The following is a 27,995-nucleotide window of genomic DNA, read 5'->3' as shown; positions in this document are numbered from 1 at the left end:
TCTTATTTTATTCGGAAACTAAATTTATTTTTCGTTAAACGGTATTTTTATAAAGAATTATTTCAAAACTTGATTTTAATTAAACATTTCTATTTTTATAAATTTCTGAAAATTACAACAATTTCTGAATTTTTGCCTAATATTGTGAAATTACGAAAATGCCCTCAAGGAACCAAAATTCCATTTTGCTGTCTTCCCTTGCTCTCCACGTACAACCAGGAAGGAATTCCTTCCTTCCCACCTTCCCTCAATTATGTCCAAGTTCACTCCTTGGACCCCAAACAATGCTCCTTCTTCTTCACTCTACTTCACCTTATTACCAGACACAAATTTTCACCCATTTCCTCAACCAAAATCAATTACCAAAAATAAAAACTGAAAATCTTACCCCCTGCCTCTCTCATTCGACCACCACAACAAACACCACCAACAACAACCACCTCAACCACCACTACCACCATCATCTAACCTCGCTACAACCACCCCGCATTGCCCGACCACCCAGAACCACCGCCACACCCACCATACCCCACCGTACTCCCCCTTGCTCTCCTCGGTCGAACTCCCCTGCCTCCCTCTTTTCTTTCCCCTTGCTGCACCACCCACGCAACAACACCACTCTCGACCACCCTCACCATCCTTTGAACCGATCTCCGCCCCAAAATCCCCCGTCGAGCCACCTTGACTCCGCCCAGAACCAAGCAGAACACGCCCCCCCTCGAACCTCCCTTGTCTCTCCCCTTTCCCCACTTCGCAGCACCACCCACGCCACGTCCCACCACTGACCACCATCGGCGCAACCCTTCTGCGCTGCTCATCCAACCTCCACCGCCCAGCCCAGCCACCTTATTCCTCCCCCATCTCTCTCCTCCCCTTCGTGCCTCCCCTGTTCGCGCACCCCTTCCTCCTCGCGCCGCCGCGAACAACCACCAGCATCACCGTCGCCTCTAGGCGCGGTTCTCGGTGCGGCGCCGCCCAGCCGACCACCTTTCCCCCCTGCTCCTCTTCGTGCTCCCTTCCCTGTTTCGGCCCCTTCCCCTGTTTGTGTCTCCTTTTTCCAGAATCAAGAAATCAGTTTCAATTGTGAAACTTTGATTTCTAATTTCTCAAACCCATATTAAAAGTTGGGCCATATTTCATTTGGCATTTTGGGTGAGTTAAAAGCTAATTATATTTTCAGATTTTCTAATCTATTATTTTTATGCTTTAATAATTCTTATTATATAATTATTTACTAATAAAATGGTTTATTGTTTTTTTCAGGTTTAATTATCGACTTTACTAAAATAAATTACTAGCTTGAATTTACCAAAAAAGGAACTTAAGTGATATTTTCATGAAAATCGGCTTATGAATATAAAATATATTCCGATTAATAATATTTTCATTAAATTTCGAAAATATACTTTTTTATTAAAATTCGTTAATTATAAATTCATTACTTATAAAATTTATCATTTATAAAATATTGATTTTAGATTATTTATCGTTGTAGTACTAATTTAATAATTTAATATTTTGAAAGAAATTGGACTCGGAGCTCATGAAGAACGATCCATCAAACGAGAAGTACAGAACTACGGTTGAGGTAACGACTATTGCTAGTACCCGCAATCCCCTTATAAATATGATTTATGAAATTATGACGTTACGATTGGATTTATGAATTAATGTTTCGACATGTTTTACGGATTGTGGGAATGAATTATGATTTGTTTGAATTATTCTTTATAATATGATTTGATTGAGTTTTCTCATAAAATGATGTTTATGCGATGCCATGAAAGAAATGATATTTTATTGATCCCAGGATCAAAATGATGTTTTATGAGCTAAAAGAATTATGATATTTCAACTGAAATACTAAAGCCAAGGCTTAGTAAAATTACATGCAACATGATAAATGAAAGTGAAAGACCTGGTTTGTCTGGCAGTATATAAACTACTATCTTCCTATCTACCGGTCATGCATGTACCCACGGACACCTGTCCACCCATGGATTACAAGCTCCCATGGTTTATGAGCCCAGGCCCCATGTTACAGTTCGATGATGTGCCCAAGCTCTTATGGGCCCAGGCCCAGTGGAGAATTCCTTCACGGTTCGTACTTGCCGACAACTAGCATGTTAATTAAAAAGTTATGGATGAATTAAATATGATGTTTTATTAAATGTTTTACTTATTCTATGGGGAACGTTGAAAACGAGTAGTGGTGAGGAATTTCACTTCAATAATTTCCACATAGTTTATGCTTAAAGTTTTAATAATTTTAATTAAAGACTATTAGTAAGTTATGTACTTTTATTTTAGTAATATAAAAAATTATTATATTAATTTGGAGTTTTAAAAGCTTATGATTGATGGTTGCCTTGTAATTCCCAAGAGGGAGTTACGGCAGGTAATGTCCCGACCAAATTAGGTTAATTCCGCTGTTAATTATGCTTTATTACTTGAATTAGAGGTCGGGGCGTTACAGTTCTGATGAACACTATGGATTTTGCTGCAGGTAACGCCACAGGTGGATCGCCTGACAGTAAATTTGCGACACAGGAAGCCGCCTTTTCTGATAGTTTGACGGATTTTAACACCTTATACGGTTTAAAACTTCAATCAAACATCAAACACACATGTGTAGAACAGTTTGGTTAGAACTGCAGAGAGAAGGAATATATTATATTGAGAGAATATGTTTTGAGTACAAGTAATAACCTATCTTAATTAACTAGAAAATAGAGGCATTTACTCTATATATACTAGGACAGTGTATTGTTGTCATAACCAATGGGAAAGCAGTAATAAACTAGCATCCAATCATACTAACATTTATGCTGTAAGAAGCCTAGCTGAAACCATGTAATAGAAACAGTTACAAGGGGTAGAATCCAGTGAGAGCAAGTCCAGCTTTGTAAAGCTGGGACTGCTTGCTTGCTGCTCTGTGCTGAGTCATCAATATAACTAACACCCCCCTCAAGCTTGGGCAAGAACTTATTGAACAGAGGTGAGGAAATAGCTTCAGTGAACACATCAACCAACTGAGATTGCGTTGGTAATTAAGTAGGTGAACTGCATCAAACCTTGTAACACTTTGTCTCTTGTGGAATGACAGGCTAGTTTGATATGTTTGGTTTTCTCATGAAAGACTGGGCTCCTTGTTATAGAAATAGCAGACATTGGAGATTCACTGGTTTTAAATTAGTAACACCAATCTCTTCTAAAAGACTCACAAACCATGTGACAGATGCTGCTGCCATGACACTATATGCAACCTCAGTCGAGCTGTTAGAAATAGTTCCTTGCTTCATGGAATTCAATGTGACATGAGAATGACCAAACAAAATGCTTTATCCAGTGATAGATTTTCTAGTGTTAGGACAAGCTGCCCAAGCACTATCTGAAAAGGTTTGTAGAGTTAGGGAACCTGAAGCTTTGAGCAATATACCCTGACCTGCAGCTGACCACATATCTAAAGACATGATGCAGGGCTAAGACATGAGACATTCTTGGCATATGCATGAATTGACTCCACAATTGAATAGAGAAACACAAATCAGGCCTTGTGTGAGATAGGAAATCCAGCTTGCCAACCAAGCCTCCCTCTGCATATATCTTAGTGTGATAGTGATAAGAGTCAAGATAAAAAGGTGGTTTACGTGGCCTTGTAGACTTTCTGAGAGTGAGATGTGTCTGTAAAGACGACTCTGAAAGATCAAGGGTTAAATTTTGCGGAAGGATAGCAGAAGAATCTGAAGAAGACATAGGAGAACAGTGAGGAGTGGAAGGAGGGGTAGAAATGTAAAATGTTCAAATGGATGTGGAATAGAGTTGGCATAACTTAATGCTCTCCACTTTCCCCAAACCATATCACACCCCATGGGACAAAGTTACATTTACCATACAGATTAGCAGCCCTCACATGATGATTGACCGACCACGCGATTTAAACTTTTGATATGTGACCTTATGTCTATGCCTCCTACCTCACAAACCCTAAGGATCAACTAAACAATTTTCACCCCATCAATGTGATTCACCATCACGACATTACCATTGTAAATTGCGTTGTATATCACCAAATATTCCACCACAAAGTACCTTATGTACCACTACATCCTATATGTGTAATTTGAGTAACATACTCTTGTATTTCATGATAACCATCTTATATTTCGTATACCACTACAGTCTTTTGACATACCACCATATTCTCCCACCTCCAATCCACCAAAGTACCTTCCAATCCCCAAAATTCAAAGGGGAGAAAGAAAAATCATATGGAACGGAGAACTATTAAATTGACATGTTCTAAAGCATCAGAGAATAAATAAGAAAAGGACAAAGGGGGGATTTGATCATCCTCGCCCCAACATTTAAGAGTCAAGACACACTCAAGTTCAAGATGAAAATCTAGTTGACAAGCATCCTTTCACCAATAGCAAAATAACCCATGCACTATTGGTCACTATAATAAGTAGTTATCAAGAAGATCATGCACGAGTTGAAATGCAAGGTATGGGGTAAAAGTCAAATGCATTAACCCACCTGGTGGGAATAACATCACAGGTTTTCGATCCTAATATATAGTAATAGATCAAGGCAGTACTAAACCTAGAAGATTGAACATGCCTATTAGAAATACCAGCAAAGAGATATGAAGAAGCACCTGTCTGCAGTCTATACAAAAGACAAATACTGATTGTTTTAGATACAAGTCGATCCATTGTGTTCCAGTCATCTAAATCTAAAATTTCCAAGATTTTCATAAGGCTCAAAATTTATGTAGTTTATGTTTCCAGTACAGGCTTCACATCTACTATTCATTGATTGATCAACTAATGATGTTTTGCTTGTCACATTGTTATCTTCTATATAATATCTGGGTTCCGTAGAAATACATTAAAAAAAATGCTTACAAGAAAGGATTCAACAAACAAACACAGTATCCCACATCAATGACTAACGAGGTGCATATAAGATATATGAATATTAAATAGAACTGAGAACTACTTAGAAACATACTTACCTGGACGGGGTCAATGGGCGATCAAGAAGGCCCATGTCCTAGGTAGGTGGCCTCCATTGCACATTAGGAGGGGTGCCTGCCTAACATCTTCCCAAGAGGAAGAGTGTATGTCATAATTTGTGATAGTAGGGGCCTGCGTTCGCGCGGCCCCTATCTAATTTCATCATAGTTTTCTCAATTTTAATGGATACAGCAATGGCAATGGTGTTGGATGAAAATGGATAAGGAAAATAAAAAGGGAACATGAAAGTGCTACTCTCTCCATCTCTTTTTATTTGCCCCGCCATTTTGGTTTGTCCCCCAAAAGATTGTTCATTACTGCAGTTTTACAACAATATGCAAGTATTCAATCCTCAAGAACTTGATAATTTGCAAACCCCACAAGAACTCAGGTTACCAAATCTTTCAATAAACCACCCACTAAAGACATCGACAAGATTAAGCGCCCATTCCAAACTATCCTTACGCATTCTGAAAATTCTCTGATTTTTCACTAACCAGGAATAGGTAACTTTGAGGTTCTGCAACGAAGCTAGGGTTTCTAAGGACATGGTTTTTGCGACTGGCGTCAGAACCAATTAGACGAAATACAGCAAGAAAAGTTGGATCATCGCAGAAGGAAGTTCAGCCAAAAGATTCACAATTCTGGAATCAGATAACTCTTGTTATTCTACTTAGCTTGCGATAACTATTTGACCTTGTTAAAACTGTTTGAAGCAATTCGAAGCTCTTTGTGTACATGTTTTCACTGTGAAAGTTGTTAAGTACTCCAACTTAGGACATTAAGTATTTCGTGATCCCCGTCAACTACCACAGTTGAATACAACATACACATCAAATGACATAGGCCTACAAAAGATCACCAAGAAATTCACTTCTAACATCAGAAGGTGCCTGACTTAGAAGGGGTCAACCAAGCCCATGAAATAGTTAAACAATTTATGTAATTATAACTGTGACTACACACATATTAAACTGATACAGAATAACAATTACTACACTTGATTGTATAGCCAGGCCAATGAGAAAACCAGGTAAGTGTGCTTCATACAGAACTTACATACATCTATTTCCGGACATTCCAGCTTCAACTATCACTTCTCCAAGTGAGACAGTCAAAATATGATACGTGGATGATAACTACGAAAAGGAAAAATTCCAAAGAAAAATAAAGGTTGCAGTTACACATAAGAAAGAAGTTAAATCTAACTATCTAAGGAGTAAGGAAAGCAGCAGCAGTAAGTAGGGCACCAAGGGAGATAATTTTTCAACAACATCAATCACTGAGATTCTAAAAAAAAAATTTTAAAAAAAATGTCTTATATGCATTTCAGAATCTCCTTACATTTCTTTGTTGAAGTTAAATATTAAAAATGATGGATGGAACAAAAACTAGGGACAGAAAATATATTGCCATTAAGCATCGGCATTCGGCCACAATAAAAGATCTATGTCATGTATCATCAAGCACTTGCAAAAGGTTTAATTAACTTCTAACCATACAGATAAGTATTACTATATCAAAATACCGGATATGAAGCCTAATCTTCATTTAATTAGAACTGTAGATGCTGTAGGCTTGTAGCTGGCAACGTAGGAATTGCAAACAACATAAAAACTTATGTGGTTTAGCTACATCCACATGTGGAGGGAGAACATCGATCTTAACCCCTAGGCCCTAAACTCAAAAATCACCCAGCAACTAAAAGTACCAGTGTACCAGACATAATCATAAGGCTACAACAGAGACTAAGCCTTATGCCTTCTGATCACAAGGCTAGCTACAACAGATGTGCCTTAATCACAAGGCTAACATATGACTAAGTCTTATGCCTTCTTAATCACATGGGTATAACCAAAAGAGACATAAATAATGTTTTTTCAAAAGCAAGCATCATAAAAAAAGAAAGATTCAAGCTATAACATGATACTAATTCCTGTGCCTCATTAGTTACTCCTCACAACCACACAGTAATCACAAAGCGTACTATTCTTTTTATCTTTAGTAAAGAATATTGTGTAACAGCTGTAATAAGTGACATTCATATACTTTTAAAAGGTAGTTCCTCCAAGGAGCTTACAACAACCCATAAGAACAATTTTTCCTGTAAACAGCATACTGAAATTCAGATTTTAGGAGGGTCAAAAAAGACCAAAAAAATTTGGACCATTTCTCGATTTGTGCGTGTCATCCTTGCGCAGGGGCCATGCTAATCTTCTCTGTATCGTTCCAATTTTATCAGATGTCTTCGAAGAGACAATATTTAGAGGAAGCAAGAGCTTTATAAATAAGGATATATTTACATATATTTTCAATGTGGGACTTAATACTCAACTTGTTGCAGCTCATAAACTCGATTAAACATCTCACAGTGCCAAGGCCAACCACATCTAATTTCTTATGCAGTCTTTTAGGTCCACTATAAGCTGAATAGCTTCCGAAGGTTTGCATATATCTAAAATAACCTCAGTAAATACTTTGCCAAGTCTCTACTTCTTCCATGACAACATTGAAAGTTGAGCAAAAAGGTTTACCTAGTGTCCCGCCTGACTTAATATCTTCAAATTTTGGCACTTTTTAAGTATAGATGATCGCCATTTGACGTGCTGGACATGTTGTAGCAAACATGACAATACGTCAGAATTTTCGGGGTAGGATCCCACACCAATTTCAGTTCAAGATGAGCGTAAGTACGAAATATTGAAATGCTATTCTTAGCATATACTTGTACTTAGAACCAATCAAAACCCATAAAAGTGAAAGTCCCTTCTTTCTGCCAAGTGAAATCTTTGTCAATAGCAATAAACAGGAAGATTTCAATACCATATGTTCCTACCTTACCTATTATCCTGCCTTGAAAAAGAAAATAATTTTTCTATCAAAAAATGTAACAAAGCACATCAATAAAAGACAAAAGAGTTGACTGGAACTTTGCTTTGTTAACTATGTTGTAAATCAGACATGGACAATATGGCCCCAAGAGGCATAGACCGTGCAGTCTCCACCAAGAAGACAACTCTCTGCAAGGAGGAACTAACCTAAGGGAGGGAACTAAGGGATATGACTTTATGATTCTGTATGAGGAAGCAGCAGACAATTAGTTAGCGGTGAGAGCGAGAAGGAAAGGAAAAGAATTGTCTACAAATATAACTGAGAGTTTATTTGAGCTTCCTTTTGCAATTCGGGAGGGAAGAAGCCTCTCAAAAGCTAGTAGTGATCTTCAATCGTTGTTTTTTCTCCTGTTACCAATCACATTTAACCCTCTTCTTCCCTTTATCTTCATATCAATGTGTAAGTTCATAGCAATATATCCCATAAATGTACATAGAAACAAAAGTTGGGCTAACGCACTCCATTCATAACCTCAAAGAGCTCATGCAAAGGAAACATACCAAACACTAGTATACAAATAAATAGTTTTTCCTCTTATCACTCGCAATCGTAGCATATTAGCATGTATGTGAGGAGAAACAATGAAGAGCTCTATCTGTTCTCTAATTTTGCAGTTCATCACTGTTCCTAAAAAATGTTGTCCATGCAAAAGTGTCCACTTCAATTGAATCCATTGAATTCTAGAAATACCACATATAGTGCAATTGGAGATCACTTGTTAAACTTTGTCATCTTAAACTTCCAGGTTTTGGTGTCATTATTTCCAATACAGACTGAATGAACTATGGCATTCAAGTAGGCTCTAGCCGCTCTACACTTGCTATCCTGAGCACCAGATAAATCTCTATGTCCAGCTGCTTGCCGCATAAAATAGCATACATTTGAATGGGTTCATTCAAGGAGATTCTAACAAGCCAAGTGCAAGTTCTTTATTTATTTCCCCAACTGTTGTGACCAAGATAAGCAAAAATTTCGGGAATTTTACAGTTCGGACAAGCCTTGTGTAGGATATTAGAGGACTGGTCTAACAAAAGAAATCAATCAAATAGCTTCCCATTCCAAAATCCATCAATTAAGTTTTACATTTCAAACAATCTATCATTATGATTATTTTGCTTGGACAGGTAAAATTTATATTGCATAATGAACTCTTTAGAATAATGGGTTAGTGGGGTGCACCAGGCTCGTGCAATAGTGCAACACATGGGCGACGCTTGAAGACCCCAGTAGCAAGCTCGTGCAATAGTGCAACTTTTGGTGTTTAAGAGAGAGAATTGAATAAAAAACAATAAAATAGGAAGAGAGATGAGAGATGAGAGAGAAAGGAAGGGAGAGAGAGTGAAGCTATTTAAGAAAATGGAAAACCAACTTCATGTATGGAAAACTTGACATTTGGCATATGGGGGACCAAACAATAATGTTTTTTAAAAAAATGCAAAATGACATTTTAGAGATTGGTATTTTAATTGCAAAGTGACATTTTAGAGATGTTGTTTGATAAATCTTGTTAAATATTGTTGGTGTTGGGTTTGGTGTTGGGGAGATATAAAAGATAAAAGATTGTATTTTATTGGGTTCAAGTCTAAACTCTTGGTGTTTGATAAACATGCTCTAAACCACCTAAACCTATTAGGATGATAAAGCTAAACACTAACCTTTATAGAACCACTCACAATATATCATTTTAGAAGTAGATAGTTCTACTAACTTTTAAAATCTTACATACATTTATAAAATAGGTGTGGGTTTATACGTTCTTACTTTATTTGGGTCCATTATGTTGTTCATTTACTAGTCTAATCTCTTTGGCACGGAACATTAGTTGGTGTTATATGTTCTTACTTCATATAGGTATAAATACTATAATTGGAGATCAACACAAAGACTGGACAAACTTTGCCATTCAAGTAGATTGATTATAGTGTTGCTATCCACAGGCTTAGATTAATCTCTTTATCCACCATTAATTCAAGTTCATATTCAGCAGAACATCTCAAATGCGCAACCAAAAAGTCCAGATACATAATTGTGAAGCAACATCAAACAAATGACATTTTTTCAAAGTAGAATCAACACGTTAAGATAGCAAGCAAAACATTTCTTAGTTTGTGTAAGATGAAAATGTTTCAGCTTAGCATTCATAAATCAACCACTTACTACTCGTGAGTTGATTCTCTCAATAGACGTCTTTGCATAATTAGCAGCACGGTTAGAAAAGTGCTACAACTTTTGTATTATTGGCTAATTAAACTCGCGAGCGTGTCATTCTTGCTCGGAGGGCTATGCTACCTTCTCCGCACTGTTCCAAATTTATCAGATGTCTCCAAAGAGAGAATACTTTGACGAGTGTGATAATATAAATAAAACTAAACCAATATGGGGGCTGAAATATTAAGATGGTGCAAATGTACTCAATTCTGCAAGCACACAAGACCTACAACCTAACAATAATAAAAAGGAAAATTTGTAAATATTAATCCAACCTTTGCCCGGTTTTTTTTAATTAAGCCAACCTATGCAATATTTTTGATTAATCCAACCTTTATGACCCAACTACTATTATTAAGCCTGAGTGACCAGTTACCTGTTACAAAGTCAACATTAAAAACGTTGACAACCTAAAGTTGATTTCCCTCCTAAAATTTTGGACACGTCACATCACGTGCCACCTAAACAGGATTTTCTATTTTTTTTTTCTTCAAAAAACCCTTAACCCTTCTCTCCTCTTAACCCTTAACCTGGATCCAACAGTTGATTGGTTTAACCCAGTCATAGCAATTGCTGATTATTTTTGACGAACTTCAGAGGTATGAGGGATCAACAATGGTGGAGAAGAGGTAGAAGAGAAATGATGAACAGAGGAGAGAGGAACGAAAATTGCAGAGATGAAGCAATTAAATCGCAGAGGAGAGAGGAACGAACATTAGAATAACAATTAAAAAAAAGGAGGGGGAAAAAAATTAAATTGTAAGGGTTATATAGCCACGTAAGGGTGAATACCGGTTACAACAGGTTATTAACTTGCTAGGCTTAATAATAGTAGTTGGGTCATAAAGGTTGGATTATTTAGAAATATTGCATAGGTTGGCTTAATTAAAGAAAACCGGGCAAAGGTTGGATTAATAATTACAAATTTTCCTAATAAAAATCGAACAGGTATTAATGATTTGATTCACAGTAAGTACACCAACAGTTATACCGATTTTGTTCCTTTTTTGCTGATTGTAAATGTATGTCATAACCAGAAATAGATACAGCAAAAGATGTAATTGAACGCTTTGAAAAAATCATAAAATTATAAATTGCCAAGTTTAAATAAAAATTTGTGATGGAGTAGAAATGTGGAACTGAACCTTCTAAAGGGGACTAAAATTTCCTCAACAACTACGAGTATAAGATAAAGAGTTCCTTAAAGTTATGCCGTCAAAATGTTTACTTCTAGTTAACTCACTTGATTCCAAATATTGACTTGGTTATGATAGATTTACTAAACGAAAACCATCTTAAACATAAAATTTTCCATAATTAATAAGCCATCTAATTTTTTCATTTGGAGCCATAAAACATTGCAAATACAATATATAAAAATATACTCTAGAAAATAATCAAACATGGAGAAGAACAGAAGCTTCTAAAAACAGTCCCTAAAAACTTAAACATATTTAAGATACGAAGTGGATTACTACTCTAAAAAAGTTATGCTATCCTAGTAGGAATTCCATGTCCTGTTAAACTCTTTTCTAAGAATGTTGATATTGAATAAGTGGGGTGTGCCAGGCCCGTGCAATAGTGCAACGCATCGGCGACGCTTGAAGACCCCAGCAGCAAGCTACTGTGGTGGGACTTCCCCCTTAAAAAATAAATTTAATATCGTTGTGGACCATTGGTCCACGTATCAGATATTAAACTGATAAGAACAGATACTACACTTGATCTTAGCCAAAAGGCCGAGAAAGGTATGATTTGTGTGGTCTCAATTCTTGGGTTTTATTTCCTGTAGTTATTGTAGTTTCCTAGAATATTTTCAATGTGGTACAACTCCTTATTTTGGGAATTTTGTCCACAGCGAACTTCAGGAACTCAGTATTATTATTCTGATATTTGGACTCTGGAGTACATGGATGAAATAATGTATTAACAATAGATCCAGAAGTCATGGAATCTTGTGAACTTGGAGCAAGGTTATCACACATAAACAATTTTAACGGTAACGAAAGCGACACAGGAACTTTCCAAAGTTCCATCTTGAACAATGAAGAAAGGTTTATCAGAATTATCACTTAAGAGTAAGGGTGCTTACATTGGAACCTCCCCAGATTGGTCTTGATAAGGGTTGTACTTGAACAGTTTTTGTTTGGCCCTGTAAAAGAACAAGCGAACGTAAACGAATGAATCATGTGCCCCAAATGTTAATACAACATCTTTCAGTCTCAAATACCATGTGAATTCAGTCGCTTAACACCCCACATTTCGGTCAATGATCTCACACATATGTAAGAGACAACGAGCTAAAGGCTTTGAAATTTTAAACCAATTATATGAACAACATAGATTGAGTTGGTGATTTCAAAATACCATTACAGAATAAGTAGGCACCAAACTGGAGAATTCCATAAATCAACAAAAAGGTACGTAAGTTAACTTAAGAATTCTAAATTCTAAAATTAAAACTACAGCACAATACCATAATGGACTCATCAGCTTAGACATACATTATCCTATAGTTAACAAGATCGCCTCTAAAAATGACATCATTTTAAATGCACAAAACCAGGAAAATGGACAAATTTATAATTTGAAGTTTCTTGAAATTGTGAGATTTCCGTATATGGAAGCCATCTTTCACAGAAAATTCCATTGATTGTAAGGGCAACCACAGGCCATATCCCTACCAAAGGAATTAAGATTAGTAATTCCAAATTTTGTGATAAATTATCTAATGGGGTGCACCAGACCAGATATTAAACTGACAAGAACACATACTAGGCTTGATCTTAGGTATTTAGCCAAAAGGACAAGAAAGGTATGATTTTCTTCAACTCCGGTACCTCTTTCTCTTTCCGACCTCATTCTTCAGCCATTCAGTGTGGGATCACCTACTCCGGAAATCTTCTACTGCTGCCTGAAGAGAATTACAGTATGTGGTCAGATAAACAGACATAATCAGAACTCAGAAAGTCAGAAGTAAAACTGCTGCAAGTCTAAAGTGGGCGATCAGATATTTATTTGCCACACTAAGGGGATGTTTGCAGCCAAATCTTAGCGAACTTATCTCGGCGAACTCGGCTTCTGCCTTTACCAGGAATTCAAGACTTACTGCATTATATGCCTAAGAAATAGGAGTAATTTGCTATCAAGTTTCAGATAGCCCAAAAGAGAAAGAAAGGAGCTATTAAAGATCCTCCCCATTTACTAAATCAACGCTCAAGATTAAGAATACAACGACTTCACCCTAGTTAATCAGATCATCAGATAGTAGACTTAGGACACCCTGCCAATCCTGGCATTTAACCTCATATATGGTGCCTTTAGTAGCACTTAGGGTGAATTCTTTAGCCTCATATGTTTTTGTGGGACCAATCTATCTTATACTTGATGTAGTAGAAATTTAAGTCACGGACCCTGTAATGGCACATTTCTTATTAAGCCTACTGTCATCCCATTCTAGTACAAGTATAAATAAACACACTAGTCATACTCATATATGATTATGTTATCTATGTAATCCAGGAGAGGATACGAAAATTTTGAAACAACATAATTGATGATTTAAAGTGTGACAAAATTGAAATTTGAATGTGAAACAAATAAAATCAATTTTAACATCTAAGAAGGGGAAGAGGAAATGATAGATAAGAAGAATAGAGAGGGAAATGCATGATGTTTTTTTTTAAAACTTTTTTTTATAAAAACAATGGAATGACACATGGCATCATGATATTTCGTGCTTTAAAATATTCGTATGGATTTGGTGGGGCATGCCAGGCTATACGACAGACTTGAGGATCCCAGTATCCGGAAAAATCCTCTAAAAAATGAATTTAGTATCATTATGAGTGAGAGACCCAATCATCAAATATCAAACTGATAAGAACAAATACTATACTTGATCATAGCCAAAAGACTGAGAAAGCCATAAAGGTGTGACTTGTGAGTTCCATAAGCCAAAAAGACTGAAAAGACCAAAAAAATTTGGACCATTTCTCGATTTGTGCGTGTCATCCTTGCGCAGGGGCCATGCTAATCTTCTCTGTATCGTTCCAATTTTATCAGATGTCTCCGAAGAGACAATACTTAGAGGAAGCCAGAACTTAATATAGGGAGAAAATTATTCAAACATTTCCAATGTGGGACTGAGAAATTTAGCGGCTGCAACCACAAAAACAAACAGATGTCCAAGACTCCAATAACCTAATACGGAGTAGTCATTAGTAAAACAGAATAACAACAATAACAGATGTCAGGGATACATCTTGCCAAATCTCATTGGATCCACCTAGCTTACTTTTCTATTACATCTTAATCTTATACTCAAATCTAGAATCAGTGATTCAGCGAATGTGCTTCTTGTAAAACAAGGAAAACCTAAAAGCATGAAAATTATCTGAACATTGCCCAGCAAGAAATATATTGATGCAACTCTCCTAGTTACACACTTGTAAGTCAACGCTTATATCCTACGCTCAACTGCTCAAGAATCACAAGACACCACAATTGAGCAAATACACAGCAAAGGTACAGGAAATGATCAAACACTAACATGATTTGGACCCCTAATTGGCATATCACAAGGGTCAATTACTGAATTTATTAAAGACCAAATATTTGAACAACAAGATTTCAAAAGGATGAAGGTTTAAGAAAGTAAATCAAGGATATCCTCTTAGTCCCTCGTTCCCTGCACTTACTAAGATGCTAAAGAGAAGTGTCCGACCAGCTAAATAATTAAAATATATAGTGTTTTAACCCAAAAAAGAAGTGACAAGTGCCCAACTGTCCATAAAGTTGTATCCATGTCAGAGTGCCCAAACTCGGAAATTGAGCCAAGGGCGTGTTCGGCGGTAGCGTTTGAGGTAGCGGGTAGCGTTTTGACCTATTCAAAACGCTGCTTGTAAAATTTGCAAGTGTTTGGTGAGGTAGCATGTGAGTTAGCGGCTAGCGGGTTGGGTAGCTTTTGTCAAATGTCAAAAATAGTAGCGTTTGAAAATAACGAGTAGCATTTGATAAAATTATAATAAAGTTTTAAACAATATATATATAAAGCTTTTATTGTATTTTACAATCTGAATCGCTACTTGTACCAAACACTCATACTAGTTACCTACTACTTTGACATCTAATCGTTACCCGCAAATCCGCTACTATTGACCGCTTCCCGCTACTCCACCGCTAAACGCTACCTGCTAGTTTTGCCGAATCCTATATGATAATAAGAATGTCAATTTTAATGAGAGACCTTCAAAACCTCATCTAAGCATTCTCATTCACTGCCTCCACAAACCCATTTATACCTCTAGATTTCAAATTTTAAACACTCTAAAAATCAGTTTTAAAGAAACAAAAAACCGACCTATCTTCTCTCTCAAGTCTCAACCCATAAATGGAAAGCCAACTTCTCTATCATACCTAGGAACCCACAAATTCCATGAGCCCATGACACGCAATCATTTCCAACTACCACCTTGGTCTAATCACTTGAAATAGCACTAACATGCAAACAACAAACACAAGCCCTACATTGCATCTTTGGATCAACATCAGCGCAATGTCTTCGTTAATTTCTATTGATTTACGTTTGTCTATTGAGGTTAACATAAGGTTTTTTTTTTTACGGGGATGATAACATAAGTTATTTGCTTAATAAGTTATATATTGGTTTTGTTTCGGGGTTTGGTTGTATTTAGTTTATGGTTGTCTTCCATCTTCAATACAAGCGCATAAGTGGTACTACACTTCTATCAAATCTTTCCTTAGTGGAATGTACGTCTGGGTTAATTCCAATTTGCCACCAACGCCCAAAATCATATTGTACTCTAAACTAATGTACCACCCTTTTCTTTAATGTTGATTAAATAGTTTGTTGTGCTCTATGTTTGTTTATTTATTTGAGTTAGGGCCCTGCAGAAGGAGTGCTTCAAATCTTCAGTATGAGCAAACAACAAGAGATGGAATCAAGTAAGGAGGAATTTTATGTTTACTTATGTTTTATGAAATACAATTGTTTTTTTTTTCTATATTTCTTTCTAATCTTCACTCTATTTGAGAATCATACTTCTTAATCTTGATTCAATCTTCCATATTCATTAATACGAACTACTATTATGTTATAAAAACCTTACTACATGACCCACATGGAAAAGGTCGAGCGACAGTTTCGGCGGTAGTTTTCCTTGAATATTTTGCATGGTTAGTTGGTTACTGTGTGCCTCTTGCATGATAGACATATGAAAAGGAAATGTTGCCATTATTGAGAGGATTATCATGAAATGCTTATATTCAACTTGAAAACATAAGGATTTGGCCACCATATCTAATGATTTTGAAGAACGTTCATGACTTGTCTTTGAACTACTATGAAATAACTTTACTTTAAATGTGTATATTTGATCTTTAATCATGTCATGTTTAGTCACACGATGGAATATATAGGTATATATATCAAATGAGGTGGTTAAATTATTCATTAGTTGGGTTACTTCGGGGTAATGATTTTCATAGATAAACATAGTTTTGATAGATGCAAAATATTATTATTAATCCTTCCCTTTTCTATAAGATTAGTTAATTAACAATCTTTATTTTATATATCACGTGCTAATGCACGGGCATACACTAGTTAAGACCTAAATGAAAAAATTGAATAACCCAAAAGCCTAGAAATCATAGTGACGTATGAGTAGTAAGTTCCAATAATAGCATGGTCAAACTATCAAGACTAAAAAGTACACAAAGATTTCCTCCATTCTTATTTAGTTGACACAGTTTGACTTTAGAACTATTCAAACACCATCCTTTGACCGGATTTTGTTATTTATGCGCAAGGTAAAATATAGTCATGTGTGATATTGTTAAACTCGTTTTGATACATATTTTCAAAATATCAACTTTTTATAATTTTATCTTTCACATAATGATAGATATTAGTGATAAAAAATGTGCATTGGGAAACGTGACTAAAGAAATGTGTGAACTAAATAAGAGTGGAACAAGTATATGAGTAATGACTCCAATTCTGAAAATACAGTCGCAACTCTTGCTTCGCTTAACATACACACCAATCCTCACAATGAGTACTCCCGAAATAAATACAACTTAAAAGAAAGGACTAAACAGATCTTATTAAGTAATTGGATTAGTTTAAGATAGACTTGGGATCAAGTACTACATGCTCCATTCAAATATTGAAGGATTAGTGGATTACATCAGAAATCTCGTTTTAGATTGAAGTGCATCTAGCTTAAGTCAACATTTGAAAAGACCGTTAAATTTCAGAACCATGCCCAAGTAAAGTATCTGGTTCAGTGGGCTGAAGCCCCTTCATGTGATGCAACATGGGAGGTAGCTACAGAATTTGAGTCAAATTATCCTCATTTTGTGGTGCCATGAAACTTGGGACAAGTTTCTTTAAGAAGGGAGGAATGTTAAGGGAGTATTAGTCAATAACAGAAAAGTCAACATTTGACTTCTGTTGACTTTTGGCGCCAAATTCATTCTGTTATTTTTGTAACAGAATTCAGTTAGTAGTTGAATTGTGATTCAACTTTTGTGATCAGTTTAGACTTGTAATATAAATATGACAATTGATCATTTGGATCATTATGAATAAAATTCTACAAAATTCTCCTAATCTCTTTCTCTCTCTATTTTTCTAAAGTCTGATTTCTTTTCTCCCTAAATTCTATCTGTCTATTCTCGAGTATCAGCAGTGAGGAACACTCCTCCTGCAACACCACGGGAAACAAAACCTAACCAAAACATAAATATGGGATGGAGTTCGAACAACATATGTTCTCCACTTTTCCCAGACCTTACTACAGCCCACTGGACAAAGATACATACAACATACAGACTACTAACCCTCGAACCGTGATTGACCACACAACATAAAAACCATCTGGATTGACAAATCAATTTTCCACCCCATTACTATTAGTCAGCGTTAATGCAACACTGTCTCGCAGATGTAACTTGCGGTGTATATCACCACATATTCCATCACAAACACCTTATGTACCACTTCTTAATTTTATGTACTATGGCCATCCGGCAAACCACCATAGCTATCCACCCAACTCAAAAACCACCGAAATACCTTCTCATGCCCAAAATCTAAAGGGAATAAAGATAAATCATACGGGATGGGGGACTCTTAAATTGAGATGTTCCAAAACAAGCGTTTAGCTGAACAATATCAGAAGAACTAATCAGCTACAAAATGAATACCTTTATGATATTTAACAAAATCTACCCTAAGTACTAAGGGGATGTTAGGTACAGGGGGATTCAAGCAATAATATGATTAATATCTCCTTATATGCGTAAAACAATACTCTGTATTCCCTTTCCGATGTTTGCCTTAGTAGGTTTTTTAGCTGCCTTAACTTAATTATTTTTGAGGGAGCCTTAATGGAATTTTAGAGGGAGAGAATCAACTAATCAAGACTCTCAAAAGATTGAACATCATTTACATTTTCTATATCAATTAAATTCAACTTCTTCTTCCTTTATTTTCTGCTGTATAAAGCCTATCAAGGAAGTTAATTACAACAATGTCTATATGGTCATGTCAGAAAAATTTAATACTAACAGCACCTTCTTGACTTCTTACATAAAATTGTTCTCAAATGCAAGATTAAGTTCCACCGAGACCAACTAGCAAAGTTTCTTTCTTGAAAGAAAGCATGACAACAAAATATGATAATTGAGTATTAGGAGATGATTCTGCTTAGAGCTTACAGTATGAGAATCGATGACCCTATATCATCACATAAAGTGAAATATAAACTACAACCTATTAGATTGTTACATTCGGAGAAACTTCTTAGGATATTTGGTTATTGTCCCACATCAATACAAACAAAAGTGAGAATAGCAACATAGGCATAAATTGATAGGGTGGAATATTGGGAAACATACTTACCTGGACAGGGTCAATGGGTGATCAAGAAGCCTCATGGCCTAGGTAGGTGGCCTCCATTGCACTTAGGAGGGGTGCCTGCTTAACATCTTCCCAAAGAGGAAGAGTGTATGTCATGATTTGTGATAGTGGGGGTCTGCGTCCGCGCAACCTCTAACCAATTCCATATCCAAACTTGAATGTAAGTTACTGAAACTTTATAGCCTGCTTACACTGACACGATAAACAAAATAATTACTGTTAGCTCTCTCTTGCTCCTAATATTCCCAAGTAATCAAATAGGCAATTGTAATGTGATTATACAAAATAGATTTTGAATTGGAATAGAAGCTACTAAGTTGCTACTGCACACCTAATTGGCTTTTTATGTGCCTGACTCTTTAGGGTCCATTAAGTTTCAGTAGTTCTGTAAACAATGATTGTTCATCAGATGTTACATTGTGCTAATTTTAGAGCTCCAGATTCTGGTGCCATTATCTCAACACAAACTCTTGCTATTTAGAGGATTCGGCGAATCGCTTTATCCACCATTTACAACCTAATGGCCCAATGGTATTTCAAAATCCAATCCAGCAGAAGCTCAACTGTACAATAGAGAAGTTCAGATACATACCTCCTATCCCAAAAAAAAAAAAAAAAATTCAGATACATTTCTTGGAAGCAACATCCAACAAATGACATTGTCACTCTGTGGAATCATCCCCCCTTAAGACAGTAGATAGAAAGTGAAGACATCTCATAGTCTATGGGAATATATTGCACTAAAATATGCTCAGTATAAGGGAAGGGCACAAAAGTCCCACATCAGTCCAAAAAGATCAAAGTTAGGACTTTGCTCCATAAATAACAAAACCTGATATTATGGTTATCACGCAGCCACGCAGTGAGCACAAAGCGAACTATTCTTTCGCCTTTTACTAAAGAATACCGTGTGCTCGCTGCATTAAGTGGCATACGTTTATTTTTGGAGGGAGTTCTTTAGAGGAGCTTCCCATAAGCCAAGTGCAAGATTCTTATGAAAGACTATCACCTCTACATCTGTTTGTTATCAAAGATCGATTTGAAGAAGTTTTATTTGATGAGAATAAGTATATTTCACCTCTACTGGGTCTTAGCAAAATAACAGAAAGGCATGCTGCTCCTCATTTCGATTTACCGTATTCCCTCACCCAAGCTTGTTTTTCGTTTTGCAACAGACGAGCAAAATTTATTTTACAGGTAATTTATTTTCCTCTTTATTTTATTTTTCCTTAAGTAGGACAATGCCAGATGAAAGATACAAAATTGAAGTGGAAGAGAGGCATTGGCCTAAGGGTTATAGTATAAGTGCACACCCCAAGAAAGGAAATGTCTTCAATAGGTTTCAACAAGTAATAAACCTTAAGAAAGCCTCTCAAACATTTGAAACTGATCTTTTGGTCGTTTAAGTCTGATGGCTTCTAAAGCACAGAGAGGAAAGGCTCCATAGAGGACAAACAAAATCTCTACAAGCACACTTTTTCCCCTATAATGCATTGATGTCGGGTTTTTGTAAGAAAATTAGTTAGTAAGGCTTCAAACAAAACACTTGAAGTTGACATTGATTCAACAATATGGCTTAAGGCCATTACAGCATTACCCTATAAGTAAATTAGTGATGACAAAGAAGAATCCAGTAACCTCAGATCACAGTATTATTCATGCAGTCACTAGCTCACATTAAGGTTATCCACTTATCCTCCCAGTACTTGGTTCGCACTTGACAAAGATATGCTGATAGCTTGACATCTGATTTTCAGAGAGGGGGAAGGAATGCAGATTGCAGAAGCCAGAGCAGCTCTACAAAGAGCGTTTTCTGGAAAAATGAATTGCCACCAAGTTGGCATCTTGTATGATCAGCAATTGAAATGATTCACTAAACCAGCTACAACTTTTTTGGTTTGACATCCAAGTTTGTGTTAAACTTTTGATTTGTACCATGAGGCAATGCATGAACAAAACTATTTACAACAACAACAACAACAACAAAGTCTTAGTCCAAAAATGATTTGGGGTCGGCTAACATGAATCGCCATTGTCACCAATCAAACCAGAAAGGAGCAGGAAGTAAAAAAAAAAAAAAAGCAAGGAAGAGAAAGTGGAATTAATGAAAGTAAGATAAGAGAAAAATGTATATATATATATATATATATATATATATATATTATAGAAGAAATATTGTAAGAGATAATAAAAAATAAGTTAAGTTTAAAATAAATCAATAAGTAAAATAAGTACATTTCAAAATAGCATGTAAAATGAATAAAAAATTGAAAGAATTTAAAAAAAAAAAAAAAAAAGAGAATCAGAAACATGTATAAGTCAAATGAAGTCATCAATGTATATTCTCTCCCTCCATTCTGTCCTATCCAACGCCATATTTTCCTCAATCCCAAGAAAGCTCATATCGTGCTCAATCACCTTCCTCCAAGTTTTCTTAGGTCTTTCCCTACCCCTTGCAATTCTATCACTTTGTCACCCTTCTATCCTCCTAACCGGGTATCACTTGATCTTCTGCTTACATGTCCAAACCATCTTAAACAAAACTATTTACAATCTTAGAAAAATTTAGAGGAAGTATTCCGGAACACAAACAAAGTAATATAACAGAGAACAACATGATGTAACCAACTCCAACTTACAGAAACATCGTACAGCATATGCGAGACTCGTAAAACACCAAGTGCTACCCAATCACTCCAAAGTGAAATGCAAAAAGTATGTTAAGTGAGAAGGAACATAGTACCGACCCCCGTTCTGAGAACAGAATTCGTGTGTTCCAAAACACGATCCCCAATTCGGTGAACCTTGCGATCCAGTTCAACAAGCCTAGGCTATGACCCACATCATTGAAGGGATTTTTTCTTTATTATATTTATTCATTTCGTTATGGGGCGTACTTGCTTCCTCTAGTCCATACTAGCTTGTTAGAACACCGTAATGGACCACTATACCGGGATTGTAATCCTAGCGACAAATTTTATGCATTGGCTCGTTGCCATTAATCAGGAAGACTGCTAAAAAAGATGTGGGAATCATATGGTAATGTCTAACTAGGAAGTTCATTACAATAATGTCTAGAATTCTAGATGGTCGTGTCACCTAAATTCAACACCAAAAGCACCTTCTTGACATCATAACATTTTATCAAAATTGTTCCCAAAAGCATGATTAAAATCCATTAATACCAACCTGATAAAGTTTCTTTCCGGAAAGAAAGACTAAAGGATTCAATAATTTGAGAATTAGGAGATGATTCTGCTTAAAGTATGAGAATCGATGACCATATATCACATAAAGTGAATTTAAAACTGCAACCTACTTCCTCCGTTCTTTTATAGTTGACACATTTTGACTTTTGACACTATTCATATAATCTACTTTGACTATCAATTGTGATTTATATTTAAGAAAAATGTAGTATTGTGAGTCTTGTTATAATTGGTTCACTGTATAGATTTATAATATCAGGTTTTTATAGTTTTTACCATTGATATTTAAATGATTGAAATATTGCATTGGCAAACGTGATAAAATAAATGTGTTAACTAAAAGAGATCAAAGGAAGTATTTGATTGTTACATTCAGAGGGTTGTCTTAGGTTTTACACCATATGATATTTGGTTTTTGTCCCACAACATCAAAATAAAGGAAATGAGAAGAGCAACATAGATATAAATTGAAAGCATGGACTTTGTTAAAAGATACTTACCTGGACGAGGTCAATGTGCGATCAACAAGGCTCATGGCCTAGGTAGGTGGCCTCCATTGCACTTTGGAGGGGTGCCTGCCTAACATCTTCCCAAGAGGAAGAGTGTACGTCATAATTTGTGATAGTGGGGGCCTGCGTTCGCGCGGCCCCTATCCAATTCAGTTGATATTTGTCATAAGAAGTATTCTACGTGCAAAATTTTGATTAAAGGTACCAAGTTGCTCCTGCATGTGCCAAATTTAATAGGCTCCATTAGGTTTCGTAATTCTGTAAACGTTGACTGCCCACATTACTCCATATATTTAGCAATACTGTAAATCTGTAAGCAATACATGTTCTGACATATCAAGTTGGGAGACCAGAGGTTGATTGTGCTATTTTAAAGCTCCAGATTCTGGTGTCATTTTTTCAACACAATGTTTGCACAAACTCTTTCTATTTAGAGGGCCAGAGGAATCTCTTTATCCGCCACTTTCGGCCCTAATGGCCCCAATGTATTTCATGTTCCTATTAAGCAGAAACTCAAGTGTACAACCAAGAAGTTCAGAAACAAATCTTCTATCAAAAAAACTATGTTCAATAACATTTCTAAGAAGCAACATCCAACAAATGGCATTGCACCCTGTAGAATCATTCCCCCTTAAGACAGCGAGTGAAGAAACCTCTTAGTTTAAGGGAATACGGAGTACTACACAAAAAATATGACCTGTAGCTAAAATTTCACAATAAGATTTAAGGGAAAGGGAGAAAACTCTCACATCAGTCAAGAAAGTCTGGTATTATCCTCATCACGCAGTCATGCAGTGAGCACAACAGAGCGAACTATTCTTTTGCCTTTTACTAAAGTATAAGTGTGCTCACTGCATTAAGTGGCACACGTTTATTTTTGGAAGGAGTTCCTTAAAGGAGCTTCCCATAAGCCAAGTGCAAGATTCTTATAAAAGACTATCAACTCTACATCTGTTTGTTTATCAAAGATCAATTTCAAGAACAAGGCCGTCTCTAGAAATTCAGAGGCCTTGTTCTTATTTTATTTTATTTTAATGCGGAGGCCCTTTTCTTAATAAAATGATTAGTAACACTAAAAAACAAATGCGGAGGCCCTTTTCTTAATAAAATGATTAGTAACACTAAAAAACAAAAATAAAATGCACATATTGGAGTCGATCTCGCAACCTATGAAATATTAAGAGAAGGTTGTACCATTGATCCACAAATCAATTAAGTATCTTCTATGTGCACGTACCATTTACTATATACCCAATAATTGGGCTATGTAAATTACCACTAATTTTTTTTGGGCCCACAAAAATTTGGGGCCCTGTGCTGGAGGTCCTATTAGACCTCCATATAGACGGCCCTGTTCAAGAACTGTTATCTGATAAGAATAAGTATAGGTAATGTACTGGGTCTTAGCAAAACGACAGAAAGGCATGCTTCTTTTCATTATTTCAATTTACTTTCTCCCCTCACCTAAAGCTTGTTTTTCGTTTTGCAGCAAAAGAGCAAAATTTATTTTAAAGGTAAACTTCGATTTGAGCACCAACTCAATCACAAAAAACTCAGACTAATAAGCTTTTGTAAGTAAACATGTAGTAACTAATACGTAGCAACCTTGCAGCAGCCTCTAAGGCATCATAATACTCAACAAGAGTATAGTCCCTGGTGAAACCATGTCACAAGTAGTGACAAATTTAAGCACTTGATACGAGTTTAAAGAGCAGAAAAATGGAAGTGACGGAGTTATTTAGAAAACAAACTTCAAGCACAGTAAAGGGAAAAGAAACTCACAAAAAGAGGACAGACAAGGAGGGACCAATATCTGATATTCTAAACTATTTTTCAAGTTTTTTGCATCATCTTTGTGCAAAAGCCATGCAATTCTCCCATATCCCTGCCTCATTCTCTTCAATATTCATCACTGATAGTACAACTGGCCAACTGCAGTACTGCACTCACTGGTAATTAAAAGAAAAGGGTTAGATTGTCTGTTCCCACCAGGAAACCGTTGGATAGACCAATAGATACGAGTATACTGGTAACAAATATATACAAGAAAGTATCATTGAAAGCATTGAGAGTAAAGCCACTGCTCCAATAACCTGGAACCAAAAGCTTTGCACATGCAAAAACATCAAACTCAAAAAAATTTGGACCATTTCTCGATTTGTGCGTGTCATCCTTGCGCAGGGGCCATGCTAATCTTCTCTGTATCGTTCCAATTTTATCAGATGTCTCCGAAGAGACAATGCTTATGTGATGCAAGAACATTATAAACAAAAAGGTAATTTTATGTACTTTGAATGTGGGATTTAAATTAAACATGTTACTCCCCCAAAAACTCAACTCTCTAATAACCTAACAGTAAGTAGTTTATCCTCTGAAAAAAAGAACTTCAGGTTACCCAGGCCTACCTACATCTCATCTTATCCTCCTCCCTTTTCATTTAGTTTTTTTTTTATTCAATCTTCCACGTACACCCACCAACCGAGTAAATTTAATGGTGTGCCAATTCTATTCCTGAAGGGAAGTATTGAATGATTCACCATGTAAAGTGATGGACTAGTTCTATCAAATATGACCATTTGTTAGAATTGTCTGTGGAGGATGCCACAGCAAATCAAGTTTCAAGAAGATGCATAAATAACAAAGCAACTGCAATAAATTGCTTGGGTTATACATATAACCCATACAATGCACAGCATCATTTTCATCTGATCATTCTTGCACATTAATCATGCTTACTTTCCAGAATTATTCCATGTTTATCAGATGTATATGTTACATAGCTCCAGAGGAAAAGGCATGCGTTGATTATAGATTAATCCTTTTCCCCCCCTTGAGTAAGACAATTAGACAACAGCGTCAGAAAAATATACAAAAAAAAAGAAGCGGAAGCATATATAATGCCACATTGCCACTAGTCACTAGCCTAAACGATAAATCAGTTACCAAAATAACACTTAAGAAAGCCTGTCCAACAACTGAAACTGATCTTTAGGGTGGTTAAGTCTGATGGCTTCTGAAGCACAGCGAGGAAATGTTCCATGTGGAACAAACAAAAGCACACTTTTCATTCATGTAGTCATTACTGAAGTTATGGAGAGAGTAAATTAAGGTCCCCCTCCGAAAACAAAAACAAAAAAAGGTTATCCTCTCAGTCATTGGTTTGCACTTGACACCTGATAGCTTGATATATGTAGTCATCTGGTTTTTCAGAGAGGTGGTTTCTTTTCCGTTTTCCCTTTAACCAGCCTTAAACATATAAGTAAACAACATGGAAGAACAATCAAATTCTAGCCTAGATTATATGCTATAGTTTTAAGTTCTTAAATTCAGGCAGATGTCATATGAAGTGTAGGCAGTTTTCTGATAAAATGTCCGTAAAAATCCAATCTCTTGGGCCTTGCACTTGTCAAGAAAACTCAAATTGCCAAGAGACATCCTCCGAACCTTAAGGAAATGGGATTAGAAGCTTTGAATAGTAAGAATTATCCAACAAACCACAAAATCAAATACCACCAGTTACTGATGTCAGTAGTGGTCATTGGTTAAGTGGAAGTAATGGGTAAAGTACAAATGTACAATTACACTCTTTTCCCATTAGCTTCAGGACCAATCATAAGCAGTAATTAGATGAATACTCAGTAACATGTCCAGTGATTAATCAGCATATAAATACTAAAAAGAGGGCAACTAAGTTTATAGGGTGAAGGTATGCTACGATATTCATATCCTCGGGAGCTTATTTACTAGTAAATTGAACCCAACAAAATGAACTCCTAAAGTGTAAAAGTAAAACAGTAGATGATGAAAACGGTGAAAGGAAAACAAAGATAACTTCCACTTTGATGTAATGAGGTTCGGCACAATCCCCACTCCGATGCCCTCTATCTCAATGATTCCATTTTGGAGCCATTAAAAACAATTCACATTAGTGCCCTGCAATCAAACATTCGACTTAAGCGATCGTGCTTTGTTGTTCTTGTTTCATATGTTACGTTTCGCTCCAAAAAAATTTAAAAAATGAGTCCACATTGATTTTATTGACATTGTTCCCCATTTTCTAGGGTTTTAAGACATTAACATGAATAAAATAAAAGGGATTGATTCGATTTTCGTGGTTTTGGTAGTTTTTTCTTTTGGAACCTTGTCGAATTGGGAAAACAAACGGGCATCGGACTGGAATTATGTCAAAACTCAAAGCACCAAAATGAAAGGCGCTTACATTTGAAAATTTGAATAAGTGATTTTTAAATCTTCACTAAATTTTGACATACAGAAACGACTTAGGGCGTGTTCGGCGTTAGTGTTTGAGGTAACGAGTAGCATTTTGACCTAGTCAATAAGCTACTTGTAAAATTTATAAGCGTTTGGCAAAGTTGCGGTTTAGGTGGCGGTTAGGGGTAGAGGTAGCAGTTGGGTAGCTTTTGTCAACCGTTAAATCAGTAGCGAGTAGCGTTTGACAAATTTATAGTAAAGTAACAATATTCTAGCTTTTTATTTTATTTTACCGTATCAACCGCTACATTTTGACAACTAATCGTTTACCCGCTACTATTCACCGATACTCTCTGCTCTAACTGCTAACTGTTACTCAATCGATAACCGCTACCCACTACCGCTACCGCTAACTTTGTCGAACCAGGCCTTATTTATGTAAGGATGTAACAATCTCAACTCAAATTAACTACTACGGAGTACTAAAATAATAGCATCGCAATAAATTAAGCAAAATTCATAACCATTCTGGCATTTTCCCTTAAAATTCCACCATTTTACAATCTTTTTTCTTAGATAAAACTATACGAAGTAGTTTATGAAAATTGCAACCCACAATTTCACAACCTGGCAAAACTAAGCACATAAACCGACAAGCAAATTAAAAAAAAACAGGAGAGAGAAAGTGGTGGATTACCTAAGTCCTCAAGAACAATTGATGCGTGAATCGCGTGACGGATAGTTGGAAAATGAGCAAAAAAATACCCCAATTTTTTATTCAACGAACAAAATTAGATAATTTGAGACTGTATTTATCTCTTTCCTCTTGAAATTGAAGTAGTGAAAGAACTTTGTGCAAGATTTTGTAATTTACGGGTAACATATTTGAGGATGATCATTAGAACACGCAGGGCGACACCGAGACTACTGTCTAGTCTTGTCAATGTAACTAGTTTTTTGGGATGTGTAATGGAATTTAGAATTTAGGTTGTTC

General features: G+C 36.1%; 2 long non-coding RNA genes, 9 other non-coding genes and 2 pseudogenes across 17 annotated transcripts; 6 read left to right on the top strand and 7 right to left on the bottom strand.

The window, feature by feature from the left end:
* Positions 1-166: 166 nt before the first annotated feature.
* LOC130464237 (uncharacterized) lies at positions 167-2,640 on the top strand. Its single transcript, XR_008924616.1, has 3 exons — positions 167-1,152; positions 1,526-1,588; positions 2,507-2,640. It is a non-coding gene; the product is annotated as an uncharacterized lncRNA (long non-coding RNA).
* On the bottom strand, positions 2,633-27,995 carry LOC110775728 (uncharacterized). Of its 7 annotated transcripts, none has more exons than XR_008924615.1 (7): positions 27,699-27,995; positions 24,572-24,738; positions 22,781-23,004; positions 19,054-19,263; positions 12,962-13,035; positions 7,556-12,273; positions 2,633-7,240 (listed from the first exon to the last, which is right to left on the bottom strand). It is a non-coding gene; the product is annotated as an uncharacterized lncRNA (long non-coding RNA). The 7 variants fall into 7 exon arrangements; XR_008924611.1 differs by having other exon boundaries at positions 2,633-7,046; positions 7,108-12,273; positions 27,699-27,994; XR_008924612.1 differs by having other exon boundaries at positions 2,633-7,794; positions 12,214-12,273; positions 27,699-27,987.
* On the top strand, positions 5,013-5,174 carry LOC130464515 (U1 spliceosomal RNA). Its single transcript, XR_008924919.1, has one exon. It is a non-coding gene; the product is annotated as a U1 spliceosomal RNA (small nuclear RNA).
* LOC130464442 (U6 spliceosomal RNA) lies at positions 7,177-7,279 on the bottom strand. Its single transcript, XR_008924856.1, has one exon. It is a non-coding gene; the product is annotated as a U6 spliceosomal RNA (small nuclear RNA).
* Positions 11,677-11,873, bottom strand: LOC130464659 (U2 spliceosomal RNA). The gene has a single exon (XR_008925023.1). It is a non-coding gene; the product is annotated as a U2 spliceosomal RNA (small nuclear RNA).
* Positions 12,761-12,940, bottom strand: LOC130464715 (uncharacterized; annotated as a pseudogene).
* On the bottom strand, positions 13,865-14,050 carry LOC130464693 (uncharacterized; annotated as a pseudogene).
* Positions 14,100-14,202, bottom strand: LOC130464776 (U6 spliceosomal RNA). Its single transcript, XR_008925126.1, has one exon. It is a non-coding gene; the product is annotated as a U6 spliceosomal RNA (small nuclear RNA).
* LOC130464571 (U1 spliceosomal RNA) lies at positions 19,046-19,206 on the top strand. The gene has a single exon (XR_008924963.1). It is a non-coding gene; the product is annotated as a U1 spliceosomal RNA (small nuclear RNA).
* On the top strand, positions 19,925-20,039 carry LOC130464769 (U5 spliceosomal RNA). The gene has a single exon (XR_008925119.1). It is a non-coding gene; the product is annotated as a U5 spliceosomal RNA (small nuclear RNA).
* On the top strand, positions 22,773-22,933 carry LOC130464503 (U1 spliceosomal RNA). Its single transcript, XR_008924908.1, has one exon. It is a non-coding gene; the product is annotated as a U1 spliceosomal RNA (small nuclear RNA).
* LOC130464772 (U5 spliceosomal RNA) lies at positions 23,575-23,692 on the top strand. Its single transcript, XR_008925122.1, has one exon. It is a non-coding gene; the product is annotated as a U5 spliceosomal RNA (small nuclear RNA).
* Positions 24,925-25,027, bottom strand: LOC130464775 (U6 spliceosomal RNA). Its single transcript, XR_008925125.1, has one exon. It is a non-coding gene; the product is annotated as a U6 spliceosomal RNA (small nuclear RNA).

The sequence above is a fragment of the Spinacia oleracea genome, chromosome 6 (assembly GCF_020520425.1).
Source record: "Spinacia oleracea cultivar Varoflay chromosome 6, BTI_SOV_V1, whole genome shotgun sequence".
In the NCBI taxonomy this organism is placed as follows: Eukaryota; Viridiplantae; Streptophyta; class Magnoliopsida; order Caryophyllales; family Amaranthaceae; genus Spinacia; species Spinacia oleracea.
Note: the sequence above shows the minus strand (reverse complement) of the source record. Positions and strands in the feature narration are given on the sequence as shown.